Source organism: Panicum virgatum, chromosome 5N (genome assembly GCF_016808335.1).
Source record: "Panicum virgatum strain AP13 chromosome 5N, P.virgatum_v5, whole genome shotgun sequence".
Lineage (NCBI taxonomy): Eukaryota > Viridiplantae > Streptophyta > Magnoliopsida > Poales > Poaceae > Panicum > Panicum virgatum.
The window spans coordinates 37980814-37985457 of NC_053149.1; the positions used below are offsets into that span (position 1 = coordinate 37980814).

General features: G+C 46.6%; 1 non-coding gene across 1 annotated transcript; it reads left to right on the forward strand.

Moving 5' to 3' along the window:
• The first annotated feature begins 1870 nt into the window (after positions 1 to 1870).
• Positions 1871 to 1976, forward strand: LOC120677047. Its single transcript, XR_005676111.1, has one exon. It is a non-coding gene; the product is annotated as a small nucleolar RNA R71 (small nucleolar RNA).
• Positions 1977 to 4644: the final 2668 nt, after the last annotated feature.

Below are 4644 nucleotides of genomic sequence, written 5' to 3' on the forward strand. Positions count from 1 at the left end.
AAGTGTTTACATAGCCAACAGACTTAAACTTAAGAGAACTTTTTTTGCTAGACCAGATATAACAGACAAGACAGCAAAGCAAAACTCATCCTTTCAAATTTCATAAGAAGTTAAAACATTCTTACCGCGCATGTTAAAGGGAAATAAAGCGGTAAATATTTGTTTTGTTTTGGAAGTTTTATCAGATTTATTCAAAAGCATGTAAAGGATACAGTTGACTTAGGGGAGGGGACCTCCCCCAAGCTAGCTCTTGGTTTAGGGTCCAAAAAGCAGGACCTTTCTCCATACCTGATCAGGTTGAGGTTGTTTCGTCCGTACCTGGAGAAGTAGTAGCGGGCGATGACGTCTTCTTCTTTTTGCGCCATATCTTCTTGGTCTTCTTTGGTGGCATAGATGACGCAGGAGTAGGATCCTTATGTGTAGGATAGACAATTTCCAGATCTTCCCATGCCATGTTGGTGATGAAATCGGGAATTTTCTGGACGTCTTCTACCTATTCAGTCGGGGGAGTATGAATTTCCCAATCTTCCCAGGCAGGCTTGGATGGTGAATGATGAACGTCCCAATTCTCCCATCTGGGTTCTGCCCATAACCCCTGATTCTAGCTATCCTCATGAATCAAGAACAATTCTCTCTTGTTTTGAAACTTGAATTTCATAGTTTTGCCCATGATGCGGAGGCTGACTTTCCCTGACCCAACGTCGATTCTGGCGTTTGCATCTCTCAAGAATGGCCGCCCAAGAATGAGCGGGATTCCAAGATCCCCTTCCATGTCGAGGACCACAAAGTCCGCGAGTATGAAAGTGTTCCTGACTTTCACCAAGAGGTCTTCCACAACTCCTTCGGGATACCTCACGGTAGAGTCCGCCAGCTGTACACACATGGTGGTAGGGGAGAGTGCCGGATAGCTTAACTTCTCAAACGTTACCTTGAGCATGATGTTGACACTTGCTCCAAGGTCACACAGAGCGTGATCGAAGTTGTAATCAAAGATTGAGCAACTGATCACTGCGGTTCCAAGATCCTCTCGTATTGTACCTGCTAGTTCGCCCCATGCGCTCCTTCTAGGACGTGTGAGCTTCTATGCATAGCTATTAAAGGGTGTTTTGCTAGGCAGATTTTCCCACATAGCATTTACGACATTCACGCTTTCTAGAGTTGATTCGGGTTGCCCCGGAATCTTCCCTATTTCAGCAGCAGGTGTAGCAGCAGCCAGCTGAGCTAGCTGAGTCTCAATCATCTTGTTGAAACTCAGCTGGTTCTTGATGGAAGTGGAGAAGCCGTCCATCTTAACATGGATGGTCTCCACGGATTTGTCATTAGCGGCCAACTTCATCTGAAGGGACTCTTTGATCTTCGCTTGGCCGTAGACAAGATCCCTCAAGGTAGGTTGGTTAGGATTGAAAGAATTCGGGTACCCATTACCTCCTTGATAGTACGGGCGTGGTTGATTCCACCCTTGACCTCCTTGTGGACGAAACCCGTTGTTGTTTCCATTAAGATATAGAGCTTCTTCTTGGGTTTTCGGGCAATGATCACCCGAATGTCCAACATTCCCACAGACCTCGCATGTCATGCGAGCTTCCAAGGCTTGTAATGTCTGCATTTGAGCCTTATCTTGAAAATAATCCTCAAATTTCTTAAGGAGGAGATCAATTTTCATCGCGAGCATGTGACGGAGTGCATGCCTCGCTGACGTGGTTGGAGACGATCGTCACTCCAACCTTGGTTGGACACCATCTTCTCGATTAATGTTGTAGCTCTTTCAATGGTTAGCAAGAAGAAAGCTCCACCCGCAGCGGCATCCACATGATCACGGGAAGATTGAGTCAACCCATTGTAGAAATTCTGAAGAATGACCCAATTGTCCATCTCGTGGTGCGGACACGTAAGGATGTACTCCTGAAGTCTCTCCCAAGCTTCAGGAATTGACTCATTAGATGCCTGCTGGAAGTTCGAAATCCTTCGACGAAGTGCATTGGTTTTGCCAGTCGGGAAGAATTTCGCAAGGAATGCCTTGGCACATTTGTCCTAGGTGTCCACAGCGGTCTTGTTAGCATAAAATCATTGCTTCGCTCTCCCCAGAAGAGAGAACGGGAACAATCGGAGTCGGATAGCATCCTGAGATACTCCCTTGACAACAAAAGTACTGAAGAGTTCCAAAAACTGTTGGAGATGGGCACTAGCATCCTCATTGGCCTTGCCACAGAAAGGGCTGGCCTGCACCATCGTAATGAGACCCGTCTTGATCTCAAAATTCTCTCCTCCGGTGTTAACCTCGGGCCCGATGGGGACCTGGTTAGCAGATGGGGCTGAGTAATCACGGAGTGTATTCTGAGTCATAGCTCGAGGAGCTGACGATGATGCAATGACTGGTACGGCTGTCGAGAGTGAACTCCGAGGAGATACGAGACGAGCTCGAGTCCTTCTCAAAAGTGACTCTGGATCGGAATAAAAGTTTTGCGGCAAGTCGAAACCGGTCATACACTACCTTGTTTTCACATCAACAAAGACAGAAAACAAAGCCAAGTTAGCCTGTTTAGCAAGCGAATACCAATTTTCAATATCGTTCAGAACTTTTGCCTATGTACTTCAATCTATGCCTTCCCCGGCAGCGGCGCCAAAAATGCTTGTTGGTGCCTACCAGCATCACTCTCTGCGGGACAGCGATGATGCCCACAAACGCCAAGGGGGTGGCAGTATTTCATGAACCACGAATAAATCCGCAAGCGCACGGAATACCGATGTAGCATTTAAACCTGGAGTAAACTGGGGTGTCATTTATATTTCCGCAGGGAAGGCGATGGTTGAAGGAACATAGGCTAGTTAATGAACTTTATCTAGATTGGATATTCAATTGCATAAACAGGGGTAAGATAAATAACATGGTAGGAGGTAGTGTGACACACACACAAACTACCCTCAAGGTAAATAAACAAGAAAGATGTTATAGGCCGGGAGCAAGGTAGAAGTTAGAGCTCGAGTCAGATGTGCTAGGCTAGCTATATCTATACTATCCTATGGTTAGATTGTCAGAGATTAAACTATACAACCGGGAGACCGCTATCGAAGCAATGAGAGGAGCCCGTACACCCCAGCGGCTTTATGTACCTCCTATCCCCCAATCCGAATGTGGAGGATTACTAGGGCTCGAACAGGGCTATCACCACCTGCCGGCTACCTCTACAAACCGCGAGAAAGGTTGACATCCAGCAACACTTAGCTAATCTAGACACGTCTACACTAGTAAGCGATACTCTAGTATCCCGCGCGGAGCCCCCACCCTTCGGATGGACAGACATCATACTAGAGCAAACATACGAATACTGGCGCAGTTCATTGAGTTCTAAAGCCAATATGTTAACCATCGCAAGCACAGTGCGATCATGCAATGCAAGCATCGAATGATAACGCAATAAGATCATGAAGCATATATCCGATAGCTCAGAATAAACTTCTAGCAGATATCGGTAACCATAGTTTGATTCTATTACAAACGATCGAATATTACAAGAGAGAGCTAGAGATGAACCCATACTAGAACTCTCGAGCAACTCCGGGACTCGATGACTCCTAAACTTCTCCTAAACTCCACTAAGCCTATAGACTACACAAGATGCTTGAGATGAGAGGTGAGTGTGGTGTGTGTGTCTGTTCTATTCTCATCCCCTCCCCTTGTATTTATAGGAGGGAGCCACGGGTTGAGACCTGCTGAACCGACCTAAGGGACCAATGGGGAGGCGCCATGTGTCGAGGTTGAGGCGGTGGGGCCCATGGGCCTGGTTGGCCGACCAGGGTGGTCGGTCGACCAGCCCAGGGCGCCAAACCGCTCCCAACTTCTTCTAGTGGGCTGTCTTGGGCTGTCTTGTCTAATCCATGTTAGTCTTGGCCTGTCTTGAGTGGTCTGAACTTGGTTCTTGGGCTACACTTGGTTCATTTGAGCTTGAATCGATGCTCTGATATTTTTTTGTGATTGTATACCGGACCAAAGTGTGCTTGCAACCTGCATATTAGCTCAAAAACACATCTTGCATATTCTAGGAGCTAAAGTGTGATTTAGGGATTTATTTGAATAAAGATGCGTGTAAGAAATGCAAATTCTCATGATTTTCCGATCAAGTTGACGCCTGAAAATGATCGTTAGTGGGCGTCAACTAGTAGAAGTAGAGAGGTTTCCTGCCTTTTGCGAGAAAATTAGGAGTTTACTAACTTTAATTACTGCTGAAATATAAGGACAACGGGCGGTGTTGTGTAGTTGTGATACCCCGCTGGGGTAGTCGAAATTGGTTAAGGTCGCGATGTGTGGCTCATTTCATTAAGCGTTTAAACGTACTAGCCACATGTCGAGAAATATGGTAATCGGTAAGTTTAAGTATCTGATTGGACCAGCGAGTGGAACGACTATGCACCCTCTTTGTGGAAGTAGGGTTTATTTTTGTCGCGACATACGGGTGCAGAGTGGTCGGACTCTGTAGTCGGAGAGGGTGTCCCGGATCCACGGACTGGAAAGAAAGGGGAACAGTAGCGTGGGCAAAAGCGAAGTCGATCCCCATGCGTGTGCGTTAGGTTCCCCTGGCTAGGTTGAAATTTGATTCGGAATCGTCCGCCTCTCACGGCATAAGATTGCTTAACAATTTCGGTCAC